This window comes from Electrophorus electricus, chromosome 1 (assembly GCF_041902795.1).
Source record: "Electrophorus electricus isolate QZ-2024a chromosome 1, ASM4190279v1, whole genome shotgun sequence".
Classification (NCBI taxonomy): domain Eukaryota; kingdom Metazoa; phylum Chordata; class Actinopteri; order Gymnotiformes; family Gymnotidae; genus Electrophorus; species Electrophorus electricus.
The window spans coordinates 14,796,221-14,815,945 of record NC_137497.1 but is presented as its reverse complement, the minus strand read 5'-3'; positions in this window follow the sequence as shown (position 1 = coordinate 14,815,945).

Sequence of the window (19,725 nt, the reverse complement as noted above, 5' to 3'; positions counted from 1 at the left end):
CCATGCTGACACCGGTGCAAAACAGCCAAGAGATCCTTCACAAATAGTTGAAATGACAATAAAGGTTTAGCCAGCAGGGGGGTTTCTGTGCACATGAAGCCTCCAGATATGAACCTTTTTTTGAACCAATTGGATGGAAAGCTTCAAGGATTCATCTGGCAATCACTACAAAAACAAACAAAATGTTTAAAAAAAATAGAATTTAGCATTTACAAGTTACAAGTTCAATAAAAGAAAATCAGCAATCATAAATTCTCCAACATAAGTCAACATCAAAAGTCCACTCTTGAAATTTCCTTTGGAAACTAATACAAGGAAAAACAGGAAATTGGGTGATGTCACTTCCTGTCTTTAAGCAGGACAATTCCCCATAAAGCTCCCCTTCAAAGACAACATGGAAGATTCTCCACAAAGAAATCACAGGTAAATTCATGTTTTCTTAATATATTTTTGTTTTACCTACTTTGTTAAAATATACAAACTTTTCTGTGTTAATCCTGTGTTTTAATTTACATACATATATAAATATATATACACACAGCATATGTGCATTTTAAACACACATGAACACACTGTGGTGGAGGGTAACTATCACAAGACATTACACTCAAACTGTGTGCATCTGCACCTGTATCACTCCACCACACAGAAAACAGCATGAAAAACCTTTTCCAGTTTCCAAAGATTTCCAACTTTAATGTGTAGATTTGTAGAGAGACTTCAACACAGTGAGTTATGATTCCAAAGCATGTGTAACTTGTAGAACAGTGTGTATCATATGTATGAAATGATATGAAACCTTGTATCCTGTGTAAAAACCCTAGCTGCTGTGGTTGCTATGGTGACACAACAGCATGCCTGTTAATGTTAGCACAGATCTTTTCGACGTTATTGTGTTGTTTTTTTGTTGTTGTGATTTTCTATCTTTCATTCGTTAAATGATGAAATATTGGATTTTCTGGTTAAGTTTCACTTTCTAAATGTTTACTCAATTTGTAATCAGCTTGTTATTTTTAATATTTTAACATTCTGTTTGTAGTGGTTGATCATTCCTGTTCATATTTGTTATTATGACATTAGGCTACTTACGTTATTTATGTGACCTACAGGACATTGTTGTGCTAAGTTTAACATTACACAGCACAATATAGCAACTTAGATTTCCAGATGAAATTTTTTTTTTACTAACGGACCTTGAGGGGAGGAGAGTCTGCCAGTCTCTCTCTCTCACATGCACACACACGCACGCAATTTCATTTTTCCATGTTTTTACAGTAAAGGTTCACAGACCCAGTACTGCCGCTTGCCTCGTGATGTTAACAGTGCCAGAACAAAACGCAGCATCACAGCCAGTAGACAGAGTTGTCGGGGTACAGAAGCTGGCTTGGTATTGTGAAACAGTGCGGTTGTGCACAGCTGGATCTCTTGAGTTGTTGCGTATTTGTTCACTGAACGTATGGATGGACAGGTAGCTAGCTCACGTTAGTTGTAGGAACTAACCACAGCTTAGCTTGCTCTAGCTAGAAGTGTCCAATACAGCGATACGCTGTATAATGATCCCATAAACTAAACTTCATATCATTTTAAGCAACGGATCATCCTGCATATTGCAGGGAGGAAGAGCATGTTAAAGCAATGAAAAAAAGAAAGCAAAAACATCAAGGCATTGTGTAAGGCATTGTTTTATCGCTTCGACAAGAGCTTAATCGGGTGATTGTGTCTGTAGCCACGTGTTGTAACACTGACAGTGGTAGAAAAGAGAAATTTTTTAAAACCAGAATTTATTTTTCACGTTACATTCTATATTAAATAAAAAATAAATTTACTTCAGATCTCAAGGCAGAGCTGTCTACTGTATGGCAAATAGTAAATTGTTAATAAATAGATTTAATTAAGTATTGAACGCAGAACATTCGCATTGGCTGAATGAACCTTTCACTCTTCTGTCATGTCTATCTGCCTAACTATCAGGTGTGTGTGTGTGTGTGTGTGTGTTTGTATGTTTTTTCTCTCACTCTCTCTCCCTCCCGCTCACACACACACACACACACACACACACACACACACACACTCTCACATTCTCTCTCTATCTGTCTCTCTCAATGTCACATTCTCTCACTCTCATTCTTGCATGCTGGCCTTCGGTAACACTGCCCTCCACCACCTGCACCTCCCGTTCTCCACCTGTACCTTGTGGCCTCTGCCCCCTGCCCTTCCACCCCACCTGGCTGACTGAGAGAGTACTTGGCCATTCCAGCCAATCCGAGCATCAGGGTCAGCTGTTACAGAGGACAGATGAGTGTCACACAGTACACTGATCTAAGCCCTCTATTCACCAGTACACTGATCTAAGGCCTCTATTCATCCCTACACTGATCTAAGGCCTCTGTTCACCAGTACACTGTAATGATACATTGCAGACTGCCCTGACTGCCTCTGTCCCAAATGCAGAGCTCCAGTGTGAGATCTGTCATCAACTCCACTAGCCAGCAGTCTGGCAGGAATGATCCACAAAGCATCAGCTATTATGGATCTCTGTATGGACCTCCATTCTCAGACGAGGACCATGGCAAGACTTTAAGGCCCATGCAGTCAAGAGTTTGCCAGTCTAAGACCACATCTTGTTTTATTAATGGACTAAACAAGGTGCAGTTTGTTTGAGTCAAAACATCTGGTTTATGAAGCTCATGTGATACACCCATCATCTTTAACCCAAACTGGATCAACTGCACCAGTCGTTGAAGCTATGGTGGCATTCACAACAAATAAACAAAGAAGGATATACGACTGGAGCGGCTCAAAGTGGTGTGTGTTTTACTGCTTGCGGTGAGCTAGAAGAGTGGTGGATGTTGTGTCATAAGTATCTGGTGAAAAGCCTTTATACAAGAGTATGTGTCCCTGAACTATTTCCCTAAGGAGAGAGAGCATGAGGGGAAAACAAGAAAGAAAAGAGCCTGAGATTTGGAGAAACATGTTTACCCTCAGCACATCTTTGTCTGGCTTCCATGAACAAAGTTGAAGCTCTCAGATGAATACAATCTTCTGAAAGGCACAAACAGGGATTGAAACTGTGGGCTTTGGTTTATAAAACTAACACCTTGCCACTTGGCCATCATGCCTTAGAAGCAAGTCATGAACTGGTCTTTAACAATGCACGAGCTTGCACCTTAAGTCTGACAATAGAAAAGCCTTGAAAGGGTTGGAAGTTACTAAAATATTGACAGCCTTCTGACTCATGAGTAACTGTCATTGGAAGCTGATCGTGCACTATCGATAGCATCAGCGTAAAGCACAGCTGCATACGCTTCCAAAATGAACCCCTTCTAGAGGGGATATATCTAAATTCTAAAGCACATGCAGTTGTTCTAAAGATCAGTCAACTAGGCTGGAGGTGCTGAGTATGGAACCAAGGACCTCTGACATGCAAAGTGTGCACTCTAGCACTGAGCTACACTCCCGCCACTCTCAAACTTTGAGGTAATAACGCTAAAAAGAATATCTGCAACTGTTTGTCAGCTAATTTGCAGGAGTCAAATGTGTAGCAGAAACGTTGCGTTGGGTGCCTGAGGACTGTTCAATTTCTCAATCAACATTTTGGTGTAGTCAACCAGGATCACGTCCATGTCACCTCAAAGAGAAACACCTGGGTTACCTCTGGCACATGGGGTGGTAAATAGTCTACCATAAATTACCTCAAATGGTGACAATTTGGTGGTGGCACTGGGCATCATTCTGATCTCACAACACTGCTGACCACCTTGTGCTCAGATTCAGAGGTTGTGTCATGACCCTTGACCTTTACGATAGCCAGCCGAGCTGGTAGTGTACATGCAGACAAAAGTGCAGAGACTAGTCCTGGATTAGATATGGGTTTACCGTCTGAGCTGCGGAACCTCCTGGAGTGCCAAATCTTACCCAAGTCATGAACAACCCCAAACGCATAACAGGAGTCAGTGTATATGGTGAGAAACTGATCCTGGAATAGATGGCAGGCCCTGGTCAATGCCATTAGTTCAGCTGCTTGAGAAGACCTGTAAAGGACAGAGTGAGCCTCCCAAATGAGGTTACGCAAAAATCAGACAGAATAACCACAGACAATTTCAGAGTCAGACGGTTTAAAACATGAGCCATCTACAAAAATGTGATAGCCGCCTTCCAGCAGCGTGCTAGAAAGTTCAGAACGCATGCTAGAGGACTCATGGATAACCTCCATGCAGTCATGGGGCACAGAGTCAGCAGAATGATTTAGCGATGTCAAAAATGATTGTAACAGACTAGCAGGTGAGCGCAGGGTCATGTGTGATTTAATGGTTAAGTTCCGAGTGGCACAGAGGATGGCCTCAAGGCCTGAACGTTGCTGTGCTGTCATGTGCTGTGTTTGAATGTTATTCAGAATAGTAATAACTTGATGTGAAGTGTGAAGAACCATTGGATGAGACAGTGCCAATTTCTCTACGTCAGTGACCAGCAGGGCAGAGGCAGCCACGGCGCGTAAGCAGGCCGGCATGCCTTGAACGACCGAATCAAAAGGTTTGGAAAGGTAGGCCACAGGTTGATAGCTGCCACCGTGCTCCTGGGCCAGGACACCCATGGCTGTGGAGCCGTTTTCAGAAACGTAAAGGTGGAAGGTCAGATTATAATTTGGTAGGCCAAGTGCTAGAGCAGAGCACAAGGCCAATTTCAGATTCCTGAATGAGTGATACATTGGTCTGGACTCAACCCATGTATCAGTACAGTTTTTTCCACAGCCGTTCCTGAGGACTTTATCATGAAACTCAACATGGGTTGTTTTGTGTTGGGTGGAGGGATGTCACGTATGATTCCCCACACTCATTAGAGAAAGGTACTGTAAGTATTTGAGATTAAATATTGTTCTTATAATTTTGTTTCTGGAGTTTACGTTTAATGTTTATCTTGCCAGGAAAGTTTGTTTATTTTAACTAAGCAGGTAAAACAAAGTAGATAAAGAGAAAAATTAACTTACCTGTGATTATTTTTGTGGAGAAGCTTCCACGTTGTTTTGGAGTGAAAAGAAACTGTAGCCTGTGTTGAAGGGGACTTTTATGGGGAATTTTCCTTCCCAAAGAAAGGAAGTGATGTCACATAATTTCCTGTGGTGATGTTTCCTTATATATGTTTCTAAGGGAAAATTCACTGGAGTTGTGTTTTGAAGTTGATTGATGTTGGAGAATTTATGATTGCTGGATTTTTTCCCCTTGAACTTGTAAATACTTGTAAATACTGCATTTTCCTTTTTTTGAATATTTTTGTTTGTTTTTTATTGGATATGGCTTTTTGTTTGCACTGGACTACTGAGAGCCAATAAATACCTTTTCTTTTGTATCCACTAGGAGTGTATCCGTGTGTCTTTAATAGTGGACCATTGCAATTATATTTCCATATGTGCAGGATTAAAATACTCTACAAATAAATGCTCTTAAAATAGTCCATAAATAAATATTCTTAAATACTCCACAAATAAGTACTCTTTAAATACTGTACAAACAAATAATCTTAAAATACTCCACAAATAAATGAGTCTAGTCTATGTTTGAAGAAAGCAAGAGTGTTAGTTCGTCCCTCCATCTGGGAGACAGGTCAGAGAAGAGGGAATGGAGAGGGCATGAAGCATTTAAGGCTCACACTTTATAATAACGATAGTTTATAGAGCATTTATATGCTTGTAATTCATAATGAACTAATCATGAACTAATGAGTTAGTGTTATTCATCATGAATTAATATATTAGTAATCATTTATAAGATGTATCTAAGCTCTCACTTCATAATTATCTGATCATGAACAGATCAGGAAGTCAGATGTTATGCTTAATTGGGTTTTTAAGTGCTATTCTTTATTAGATAATGAATTGTGCCATTGAATACGTGCAAGAACAATGGAACTGCATTTAGTTAAAGTAAATGTTCAGAATGTTGTTAGATTACTGTGTGTAGGGTTTGGAGTTGGGGCTCCAGGGGCTTTAGGTGGCAGGTCGTTTTTCCTAGAATAACAAGTGGACCAGTGGAGTGGAGCTTCAGGTGCAACCTGCTTAACTTCCATCCTTTAAGAGGCCTGGAAGACAAGCATCAAGACTCCGTGTTGTAGCCCTGCAGGTGGTGAAGTTTCTCTGGTTGTCTGAACACCAGAGTCCCTCATTGTCTTCATACGCCGACTGAAGATGCACTTACCTGAACATTAGTTTTGCACTTATTAAATCTTATTAAAAAATAAAAAAGTTTTAATTGCATTTATGAAATATGCTATTGTGTTATGCACAACAAAGTCACTCTGGATAAGAGAGTCTGCTAAACACCTTAAATGTTAATGTAAATATGTATGTTACAATTTCAGAATTAATGGTGACCAATTCAGGAATTCAGAGGATATGCACCATTAGTTAATATATTATTAAAATGACAGCTTTATTAATCCTGGCTCCTAAGAATCTTTGTGAACCTGTTAAAATAATTAAAAAGTGTAGTCATACAAATTATTTGTTAAACAGTAACAAACAGTAGCTGTAGTTTCTAAATTACTTGTCATATAGAAATTATCTGTAGCATTTTACAGCCGCTAAGGTGAAAACTATTCAATATACACGAATATCTATAAATGTCTGTAGGCCATTTATAAACGACACACTTTCAAATAAACTTATCATTTGAAGTTGTCTGTTAAGAAATGTATAAATTACTTGGTAATATTTTATAAAACACACATTAAAAAAAAGACTTGATGTCTTCAGACTAATGTGCTTGTTAATAAATATGCATAGTAGGAGTTCTCATTCATGGAGTTTTCCAAGGTCATGAATGAATCGTCCTAGAGGACCATTATTGTGTTTTTTTGCTAGCCGTTCATACATTTCTATTCACTGTCCAGTGATCCTTTACCAGCTCCTCTCTCCGGTTACCTCTAAGCCTCCAAACAGTTTCCTTGTATGTTCTCCAGGCCCTCCTTATATTCTACGTGTGAGCCCCTGTAGGAGCATCCATGTATGATATACTGTGGTTAACTGTGTAATGTCTGTAGCCAAGCTGAGACAGAGCCTGCCGGTAGACACGCCACTCACCACTGAGGATTGTGGATCGCCTCCTTACATGCTGAATGATGAGTGGCACTAGTTCCCTTCTGGACCTTCTCTGAACTAGGTGAAGAACTGGCTCTCTTTGTTTAGTGTGGACAGCATTTTCACCCAGCATCCCAGAGACCCACTGCCTCCTCCACAACGCCCCAGCCATCCGCCCTCTTCCATACCGTGTAACATAAAAAGTAAAGCATTATTACATTAATTAAGAACTATTAACAAGATGAAAGAATTACAGGTATGAAGCATGAAGACTTGTGTGTCCATTATACATTATTAAGACTATACAAAATTCTATACCCACATAAAAGATGCACCTGCATTTCTTCTATGCCTGAAGTTACTCTCATCTATGACAGTGAGCTGTCTGCATCCTCCTTTCCTTCTTCTGAGTTCTTCCATCGCCACCACACAAGCCTCTCTCACTTTCTTAGACAATTTTGACAAGTAACTTGAGAAAACCTGAAGGGACATAATGGTGCTAAATTGATTATATAACTGAAGAAATGTATTTAACACTTTCTTACTAAGATATTGAATGTACTCAGTAAAATTGTGAAGTTTATTTGTTAATTAAGTTAATTTGTTCATGTGAACTGTTCTGGTTATTTTGCTTCTTTTAATCAAACAATTGACTTGATTTGAATAAAACCAATTAACCTGCTTGTTACACATGGATGTTTGAGATTGCACCATTAAAATATTTTTACACTACAGAAAGTGTCTAGATGTGCTGAACAAAAATCTGTTTGATTACAGTTCAAATGGCCACTCAGTTCACACTTGTTGTATAAAGTAAGACACATAAGCCTGCGTGTGTTAGCTGCTCCCTCCTGTACACAGATGTCATCCATTTGAAGAGAGACACTTTAAACACTAAACACAGAGTTGTGTCTGACTGATCTCCTCGTCTGCCTTCCCCTGAGCACAGCACGTTGACACCTCCTGTATGATAACACTGATATGTACCAGGATAGCGATCAGTACAGAGAGTCTAACAGTCTAGACCCAACGTTACATGTTCTGCCTATTTAACACTGTTAAATTACTATTCGATGTAAGAATGTGCCAAAGTCATAATGAAAAATGCTTGCAATTAATCTCTGCATTCTTTAAGGGACAACGTTATTTGATAAAGTCTACGTTAGCTAGAAAGTTTAATTTAAGATAAAGTTACAGTAAAACATTTAAGTAAACTCGTTAGCCTACCATTCATAGCAGTCCCAGCAGTCGCTGTTGTGTAGTTTCATTTTGTGGTGACAAAGATCGCATTTAATCTCTTTGTAGTACTTTCTTATTTTGCAGCCACTTTATTAATTTCAAATGTTTTCTTTTTGATTTCTTGCCCTCCATCAACTTCCTCAATTTCTTCGGCATTTTGGCCCAATTAAAACCGGATGTGTCCCCTTTACATTTGTTATCCGGGAATTTATGGCATTCCAGATTATCATCAAGCTTTTAAACTTAACAATACAATGAATAATACATATAAATGTTTTTTATATTGTGCATGTTTATATTCAGCAGACACATTCATATTTTCTGGACAAACAGCTCTTTGTGAATTTCATATAAACCATCAACAGTAAAGGTGGAGGGTTCGTGGACGTTGGAGTTCATTCAGGTCTGCGCATCTAATGAGGAGACGCAGGTACAGGTGTGTTTGGAGTCGGATGACAGTGGAGATCAGCACAGCACCTGACGCTCGTCCTCACAGTACACAAAGAAGAAGAGAGTTCACAGTTCAGAGAGAAAACCAGGGCAAAAATTATCAAAAAACAAAACAAAACAGCCAAGACACTGGAGAGAAATACAGATGGAGAGGCTGGAACAGGTCAATGCTGTACTGTACTGTAGCTACAGTGCAGCTAAACTAGCGTTAGCTAGAAATCAACATTAGCAGATGTGTTTTCAGTAGTTTTCTTGAATACTAACATTAGTGGGTTATGCTTGAACAACGCCATGGTAGTTCACCGTCTTTATAACCTTTAGTACATTTTATTCAGTATGAGTGGAATCTGAACACATCCGCTTTGTTAGATTACTCTGAAAGAAAGCTGTCGTACGTTAGCCAACTAGCTAGTAAACTAGCGCGACTAGAAAAGGTGCCGAACACCAGCTGACTGTCTCCGGATTACAGTGGAGATCAGCACAGCCGGTTTCTCCTGTTGTCTGAAGTTTAGCCCTTCGATCCGTTTTCGGTAGGTTTTACGCTCTGGTTCTTTACTGGCTTTTATTCCCCGTCTATGCACGTCAAGAATGTAAAAGTGAAATTTAATGGGCGAAATTAGCAGCCACAACCGACCGACCGAGCTCGCTCGCTAAATCGGTCGCTCGTCTCGGTCATTTATGTGTAAAATACAGTGTGTCTGACTGTCTGGCTAGATGACATTAAAATGGCTGATTAAATGCACCCAGTTAGCTTGCATGCGTGTCCGAAGTGGTGCTTTACAACTCGAGATCGACCGTATTGCGGTATTGTCTGTATTGCAGACGTGCAGCGGTGTACCGCGTTCATTATAAGTGTTCACTAAGCAAATCGCGACCGTGTCGGTACTATTCTATATGTGGCACTGATGTGTGTGTTCTTCTTTCTACAGTTTGGGTATCGACTAGGGATTCAAGTAAGTAGCCTGTCAAAGATTTATGCGTGCGCATGTCGTATTTTGTCTCCACAGACGTGCGTGCGCACGATGTCTCTTCCTCTCGTTACCTTTTGGACAGAATTGGACTGCTCAGTGGCCCAGCGTCAGCCACCTTGTCCAGGCCGTGTGCCTGGTGCTTTGTCCACTTCACCTGGCCGGTCAGACCATCGTCAGGGTGAACAGGTGGGTTGTTGCCATGAGGGACTACAGTGTCATCTAGGACGTAGTCCTCAGCAGCCCCGGCCTCATGGCCCAGACCCGTATTCAACTTTTTGAGTTGAATCAGCAGACACTGACCCAGTGCTGAGTTTACCGGGTTTTATATTGACCTTATTAGCACTGTGGACTATAAAGGCTGAGCACTAATAGGCTGGGCTGCATTTTTCATTACGGGTACAATGCAAGGAACAAAAAGCAGGAACAGGATGTTCTGCGCCTGAGCGTTGGCCAGTCCAACACTCCCATGTTGGCCCTGAAACCTCTCCCTCCCGTGCCGAGTAAGCTCCCAGAGCGTCTGACTCACGGGCACCCTGCTTTTGACTTTAACATCCAGCAGGATGTGTCTGGGTAGGCTTCTCAGCGTGTTCAAGGCCAGCCTCCTCTTCCTCCCAGTGAGACCCTGCACTAATGCATATGTAGATGTAGGAGAGTGATGTCTTATTATTGGTCTTATTGTGGCACAAATATATTTTACCTGGTTTTTCAGTGATGGACACTTCTGACCTTTTTTAAAAAATGCCGGTAACTCAGATACCACAGGTGCAAACTAAAATTAATTTCTTTACTCATAATGTCTTTAATCATATAGTCAATGTGTCAGCAATCTCTCTTCTTGCCAACAGAGGTCCTCCTAATCTGCAGTGCCATGGTATGAAACATTCATTGAAGTTTAGATTGTTGAGGAGTTCAGTTAACTCACTGACTCAGTAGCCACGTGTTCTTGTACTATCTTAGTGTTTTTGAAATGATCTTACATATAAAATATGCATGTTACACCATATACATAAAAGACACATTTTACATGCTTTTTATGTGTAAGACTCATCATCTAATTATAGGAGAAATATAATCTACTTGTGTGTTAATATTTTTAAGTAGCTACTAGTATAAGGCCAGAATGGGAAATGGGAAATATTATATACTTTAACAAGCTTTAATATTACTATGCTTCAGTGTAACCAAAACCATATCTCATAGCTAGAAACACTACCAACCACAATATGAAAGTCCTCTATAGTCACAGGTGGATCCTTTTGAGTTTCTCTCTGCACTGCACTGGCCAAATCTGTCAGCTTCTTCTGTAGCAGAAAACAAACACATAATTCAACATCAAGTTGACAAGACATTGAGAACAGCAATTAATGACTGAGAAAACAATTTGACCGTGGATGTCTGAGCATTACATAAGCCCAATTTTGTACTGATATATCAGCCCTTATTTATCTCTGACAATCTTTCAGACTGGGTCACAATCATACTTCCTTTTGTTGAGTTTTATCCAATTGAGCCACAAAAAGTGAAGCTAAACAAAACAGAAAAACCAGTTGACCAGTTTGTTTCATACTGTTGAAAAGTTCACAGATCAGGTGCAATGTCTACAACCAGCTTAAAACGTTTGACAACTGCAGAAAAACCTATGTTGTCAAGCTCAGTGAGGCCCACAACCGAAATACATATAGAGATATGTGTGACGTGAATAACAGTACACAAAGGCTGATTTTTGTTAATTTTCATTGGAAGATACTGTACATAACATATATGTGACTGACAGATTCCCTAAAGAATGATTAGAACATTATTTGATGCCAGTTCTGTCGCCCCTTGTCTGGTATTCTCTGCCTTACTTCATTGTTCTCACATGTTTTTCTCACTTGTAATTGTGTATATATACCTTGTGTTTGTGTATATACATATATATACTGTGTTCATATTGTGTATATACACAACCTATGTATATACTGAGGTAATAAAAAGAGTGTTTACAGGGAAAAGAGGTTTAACATTGAATTAGACATATTAATAACATAAAACATAAAGGAGTATAAAGATTCTGTGTCCTCTCAGTGTAACGCGAGTGCCGAAGGGTGTGGAGCAGGATGCACAGACTCTCTCGACGTGGACAAACATTTATTTACATAAAACATAAAGACTATAGTGGCATTCCATATAACACAAACAGTGAACATAGAGACACTTAACACTAACGATTTTTAACATTAACACAAGGTAGACAAAAATGGTTATGAATGTTACATTTAGACATTAACTCACACACCTCCTGCTAGGAAGTCCGTCATTTGCAGAGGGAGTAAGTGTCCTGTGGTGGTTGGTCATTCTGTAATGTTGCTGCTGGCCTGAGCGCCATAAGGCCTGGGCCAGGACACACAGACTCCCTTGAATTTGTGAAACATTTATTAACATTAAACACAGAAAACACAGGTGGCAATCACATACAACTATAACTGTGAACATTATTAAACATTTAACACTAACGATCTACACATAATACGGAAACAGTGAAAACAAACACAGACGTTACTTGCAATGGGTATTTTTTAGACAAGAGACTAAGCTAGAGACAATGACCAACAACGGTGCACACACTGACAGGGGTTTAAGTAGACAGACAGTAAACCCTGTGCAGGTGTGTGCCAACCATGGAAGCGTGGCTACAAAACAAACATACAAGATCCCCCCACTGCATGTGGCGGGCCAAACCACTTGACTCGTGACAGGCGAGCATTCTGTGACATTCGGCTTGTGTTGGCCCATAAATTAATCTATGAGCCCAACCCCCTTCCATCTTATAAATTAAAGAAGATCTGGCTTGCAGCAAGCAGTATTCAATTTAAAGTTAGGCCTGCACTGGTTTTGCACCAGGTAGATGCAGAAACCAATTTACACACTGCAAGGCTTTAGTGGGCCATTCAATCTCAAAGCAGAGTCGCAAACAACTGGAGGATAACATCAGAAAAAGTGCCTGATGTTTTATTCTACCAGGGAAGCTGCGTCGTCCAGAGGAACTTAGTGGCCCTACCGGCAAGACAACCTAGAATAGATGTCGGCTGAGCAGTGTGACAACCATTAGCATTGCTCAAGGGAGGGCTTTTTGTCATCTGCTGGCTAGCAAAGCATTCCTGAGGGAGAAAACAGGATGACTTTCTATTTTCCTTCACTCTGCTCTAAAAAATAAAGAGGGTGTTACAATCAAGCCAACTTAGGAGGGCAGCTCAACAGCACAGCAGTATGCTGCTAAGATGAAGACCAAAATGGCTGCCTCTGAAGGAAGGACTGTAAGATGTGAAGTATGCTTCCCTCTTCAGAGGCCCACAGCATCAATATCAGAAGCCATAGTTTATTAATACTAAACCCTCTTTAAGAATGAGTTGTATATGATGTGAACTAGCACTGCAAATGCTTCTTTGTGGGATTGACATGCCATGGTCAGGATAACTTTTTACTGCTGGTTTTGTTTTGTATTTTTTGACATGCAAAATAATTTAGAAGCAGGAAGAGAGGTTTCTGGATTGGTTACTAAAAACCCTGATGAAGCCAAAGTTTTTAACTGCTTATCCTAGAGCCCAGGACAGGTACAGAGACTTTTTTCCTCAGAGCATCTATATTTGTGATCACTATGAGGATTTAGAGATAATTTATTCAGTGTTCTTAAATGAACATTTCTTACAATGGCTATTAAAAAGTATTATAATTTAGTACAAAAGGTTATGTGCTACTTCTATGCTACATATTATTTCAAGCATTACCTATAAGTATTTTTAAGGATACATATTTATAATATTGCATATGGTATACATCATTCTTATTAGATTTTTACAGACCTTTGGCACCCTGCTCATTGCAGTGATAGCAGGAGCTAGCTTTTTGATAGCATGTGACTCAGGAATGGAGCTGGTAGAGATGTGGTCTGCAACTGACAGATCAATGCTGGACCCTGCTCGTTAAGATAATGAGCTTCAACATGTCAACAAATAGGACAGAACGAAACATTATCTTTATGCTAAGGTCAACTAGTGTTACTGGGAAACCCAAAGAAATTGGTTAGAGTGGGGATGGTTTTGAAGTCATATCAGCAAAAATGAGCATAACATAGATGATTGTAACTTTGGGATTCGCTTGTCTACTGAACTTTTGGATGAAGAAGTCACGGAGCTGCTCTCTCAGTAGGACTCAGCTCTGAGTCTCTCTCCTTAAATGTCAGATATCTTTTCTTCAGTAATTTGTGGCCATTAGAATGGCTCCCTTAATTACAGCTATAATAGTGTACATGCCAGCTGTGTTGAATCGCACAACGATGTCAGAATCTGGCACAATTTAACTGTGGAACTAGGTGGAGAGAATCTGACTAGCAGTACATTGGTAAGGTTTGATGCATATCCCAAGATAAGTCATAAAGCCTTGAATAAAGATGAAGGCTAAGAGAGCAAAAGTTATGTAATTCTTCAAACATGAATACTAAACGTACAATTCTGGCACACCATGTCAATTACAATCCATTATACTGATGTGTTTATTTGATTCACTGGAAGACAACGAGTGACTTGTGTTTGGAACATAGTCTTCCTTCCCAAAATTATACTGACTTCTTTTACTGACATTTTTTAAACATGTACAGACAATTTTATTCCCTGGAAAGTAACATATACACACACAGACAGACACACACACACAAACAGACACAGAAAATGTGTGCTGTCTCTAGTTTCTGGACTGTGCACACCCACAGATGAGAAGGCTCACTTTAAAAATATATTCTGACTCTTCATATGAAACCATGTGTTAAAAACCAACAGGAATGAATTGCCATGTAATTTTCTCTAGAATGTATAGACTTTATAGTTCTTTACCTTTTTTTCTCTGAAATGGTAGTGGATGGCTACCATTGATTGGAGGTAGAACAAGTTGAGCAAAATGTGTGCTGTCTCTAGTTTCTGGACTGTGCACACCCACATCAAGAGCCTAAACAAAGTATACAAGGTATTTTTCACACAAGAATTTACATACTGACACACAAGCACACATAACCATACACAACCTTCCATCATAGCCAAACAACTTTTTTTTTAAATGTACTAAAACTGCATTTCTGTTTGTTTCTTTCTTGAGGCAGCAGTACAAATATTTTTAAGGTATCCCATATAATTTAAAGATTCAAAATCACATGCTCCTTCATTTCAGTGTTTAAATAAAATGTGTATACACGTACCTGAACGTTGTTTGCTTTCTGAGCACTGTGGTTTGGTCTTATTGGTGGCAGCTTTGTGCAGCCACCTTTCCTCTTTTCCAAATCTACTGACACCTCTCATCTTTTGATGTGAATTCTAAAGGTCAATAAGCCTAACAACTGATTATAATTGGAGTGTGGACAAACACTAGCTAGCTACAAATCACTTACACAGTAGCGTGTGATTGACTGCGCCAGTACCCGCTCCTATTGTGTTATCAGCTTTATGAATATTAATGAACTTTCCGCCGCTCTCTCCACCCCCGGTATGAAAGCTTCCTCCCTATTGGCTGTGCCAGTTCTCTGTATGACGCAGAGGTCTTTTGAACATTCCTAGTGGTTTTAGAAGAAACCCTCTGATACACATAGAAATAGAAATAGAAACAGAATTTACTGCTGTGTATACACTCTCACAGGACTATATTCTAAATACCTACTGCTGTGCAGAGTGTAACGGGCAGTAATTTGTCTGCTGTCCCTTTAAGTTGTGTTTTACGGAAAATGCATGTGCATGAATGCCACACAGGAGAAGACTTTTTTTTGTACTGTACATGACGGACCTTACTGGACCCAGCGATTCTTTTGTCCTTAATTTCATTTCTCTGTTAATGTGTTTATGAGCTTTGGATGTTTCTACAGTTCATGTATGCACTGTCAACAGAATTCCAAGAGCAAGCCTCTGTCATGTAATGAATAAACCGCCAAGATTATTGCATAACTGAGTTGAGTCTGACTCGCGTCTCCTCCACGTGCTTCACAGGCTTCTCGCTACCAGTTCCAAAGCTCTCTGCTAATCTGGGTTGGAGCATAATTTAAATAGGACTAACTCCAAGCGTTACAAGAGGCACCTCATGGTTGCATAGTTAGAGTCCATTGTCCATTCTGCCACCATCCACATTTCTACACATTTTCTAGCCCTTTATCAGTGGTTTGCTTCTGACCAAATGACTGCAGTTGCCAAGATATTTTGGGTGGCTGACCACTCTGCAGTGACAGTGACATGCTGGAAAACTCCAGCCACGGCACATTTGCAACACTCACTATCTCAGTGCCTCCACTGTGCCGATGCTTTGAAAGTATATGTTCCATGTTAATAACCCTGAAAAATGTACAACTTATTTAATTAGTCTACTATTGCATATTGAAGATTACACAGTGCATGGGTATGCTCAAATGAAATGTGGCCAGAGTTCCTCAGTGTGTTTTTGATTTATGAAGATTTATTAAGAGTAACATTGACATCTCAGGAAATGTTTGAGATATCATGCTTGTCCCTGGTCTAATTCTCTCACAAGCAAATATATTAATAAAGCAGAACTAAAGCAAAGGCAGAATTTTTGGAACTGTTACTGAAAGACAACAGAGTAGTATAGAAGCATAAAAGAAGAACATCACAGAAAAAATAATGCACATATCACTAGCCTAAGACCCTTTAAACAAGAAATGCTGAGAGCTAAAACTAATATTTCCATATTTTGTTCATTTATTGCCTCATCGAGAAACAGTCCAAGACATACATTATCCTACAACACCATGCATTATTCTCCATGACAATGGATTTTCAGACACATGGCCATATTAACAAGGCAAAATGATGGCCAAACAGGACTAAAACAACAGCAAATTATGAATATTGTTCAGCTTGCACATATGGGACTATAAAATGCTTCTGGCACTAGGCATTTGTTTATGACCCAGAGGCTTCTGATTTGTTTAAATAATCAGCAGATTTTTGTGTCACATGACACTTGATGAAATACAAAGTCATTGCTTCAATTGTGCATTTACACACCAGTAAAAATGATAAAGGTGTCAGTATACTTCTGGTAACACAGAGACAGCCAGGAAAGAACAGCTACTATCTCTGACTCACTCACTCTCTCTTTGCTGATACTTTTGCTTGACCGGAAAACCTGACCCTCAAGTTCTGGTTTCTTTAAATCTGGTTTTGGTCCAGGTTAATTTGCTGAGTTGTTAGGTTCTCAACAAGAACAACAAAATATCTACCTGCTCACTAGGCATCTTTTTCACTTGCTCAACCCACAAAAGCTGACAGGCACATGGGAAGAATGAAAAGGAGATTGCAGACTGCCTCGTATTTCAGGCACAAGCAATATTTTTGGAGAAAATATTCAACATGTAATTTTTACAATTACAAGTACACTTGTGGCACACTTGTGGATCTTCCAGATATCTCTGTGCTCTCAAAAGATGATGGCAAGTGGAGGCTTTTAAGAAAAACATGCTGTTGGGAGGTATGCTTTTCTCCCATATTTGTTGTTTTGCCTGAAGTCAACATGGATATTGTCTGTGGACCAAGATTTCCTCAGAGCACCATGTCCATAATATAACAAGTTCCACTGAATTGCTATTCTGGCTAATGACATTATGAACTTGTGACACCACTTTAGTCCACTTAAACTGGGACTCTCAATCACTGCCTCCTCCTCTGCCCACTGTAAGGCTTAGCTGGTGTTAGTGGGAACATGCAGTGCACTTACACTTTCACCCGCATGTGCTCACACATGTAATGGCACTGCAAATATTGGGAGATAGTCCTCAAAACCAACAGTAAATGGGTTAGAATAGTTCATTTAAAATTAGATTATTGAGGTTAACATTGTACTTATTCTTTCCAGGACACATTCTGAGACAAGGTGGGGGCATGAGAACAGCCACAATTTCATCTATGGGTACGCTTATCATCCCAGTAACAAACAAGAGGAAAACATACATAAATGAGTGAAAGTGAGAGGCAGGGAGGGAAAGCTTAGCTACACATTCTGCATAAGTGGATGCCATAAGAGCATCATCAACAGCTTTTAAAAGATCCCTATAAGGACAAGCCCACTGTCACACACAACACCATCACTCCAGCTGTCTAAGCATCTGGTCTAAGCATTGGCATCACTGAGAGACATGTCCTGATCATCTCCACAGGGCACTGGGACAAAACCACTGCCGTTTAATCTGACATCACGTTTATCACATGTAAATGTCTGGTTCCTGTTACACACACAAAAACAAACACCTCAGTCAGACCCCAGAGAGTCCCAGCTGTTTATCCTCCGCTCGTAGAAATATGGACAGAAAGTGCAGTGTAATTAGATCATCTAACCAGTGACAAAGAGATACTGAGAAACATGCAATACTTTCTGCTAAAACAATCAGAATAATACAGTGAACATGGCACAATACAGGACAGAAATGTATAAAAATAAAGAAATAAACACACACACACAAGCCGCACCTGCCCTCTATACTAAGCTTGCCTCTCTACAGCAGGGTGAGACTTCGGCGCACGGCTCCAGCCACCTCGTAAATATTTCTACTGCATTCATGATGCTGGGTGAAAAACTGTAGAGTTATGCCTCCTAGCATGACTGATATTAAAAATAGGCGGCTATCACATTTTTATAGATGATTCATGTTTTAAACTGTCTGACTTTGAATTTTTCTGTGGTTATTCTGTCTGCTCTCTGCCTAACCTCATTTGGGAGGCTTACTCTCTTCCTTACAGGTCTGCTCAAGCAGCTGAGCTGATGCTGTTGACCAGGGCCTGCCATCTACTCCGGGATCAGGTTGTCACCATCTACAATGATTCCTGCGTTTGGGATTCCTCATGACTTGGGTAAGATTTGGCACTCCAGGGGAGTGAAACAGGGACCCTGTTTCATTTCTAAGGTAACTCAGAAACTATGCACCTACCTAACTATTGACTGGAAGTTTCACATCTCTTATCATCCTCAGTCATCTGGCATTTTTGAGAGAATGAATCATACCTTGAAAGAAAGGTTGACAAAGGTCATGATGGAAACAGGAAAGAAGTGGATAGATCTACTGCCAGCAGTGTTGTGTGAGATCAGAATGACGCCCAGTGCCACTACCAAATTGTCTCCATTTGACGTAATTTTTGGTAGACCCCAACGCAACGTCTCTGCTTATCAGCCATAATGTAACTGCTTGACCGAGAGCTCCTCACTCGAGGTCATCCGCTCCCTCTTCTTGCATACTTTACCCCTCCCTTTCTCTTTCGCTCTCCCCATCTCTCTCTACGTACACGAGCAGCTCATGGCTGGGTCATGCTGACTGCATCTAATCTTTACTAACCTTGTCTTTTTCCTTTCTACGTAGACCCTTAGAACATTCCTCACTTTTCCCCGTCATCCTGTAGATTTAGATAGTAGATATAGGACACATATATACTCTGTGCTTTCCTCAGTAAAGTGGAACTCTCTTGATTCACTTCATCCTAATACAGATTACAGAATAATTCACACAATCATAGCCAGTGGACCTATTGATATCCAAAGAGCAGAAGTTAGAATTCAACATGCCTGTCATCCCATTGGAACTTATGCTAACTGCATTTAGATTTAAAAAACTGATCAAAATGTTTCCTCTTTCATTTAAGTCATCACATCCTTGTTCAGAGAATTCTTGCTTCCTTACGGGACTCCCTGGAAGTTCAGGAAACACGTGTAAGAGCCCTGCTGTTCACACTGCCTTGTGTAACCCTAGTCAGATGTTTCTATCAACAAAAATACAAAACAAAAAGAACAACAAAACTCCCCAAAACTGCAAACCATCATAAGACAGTAAAACTGTTCTAGGTACAGGTGCAATGTAGCGATTCCTGAAAAATGTATTTTCATCTTGATCAGGTCCACTCCTTGGTCCTCTGTGTTTCTTTGCACCTATAAGGTTTGTCTTGTACATATTTGTTTGTTGGTGGAGTTGTTTGTTTTTAC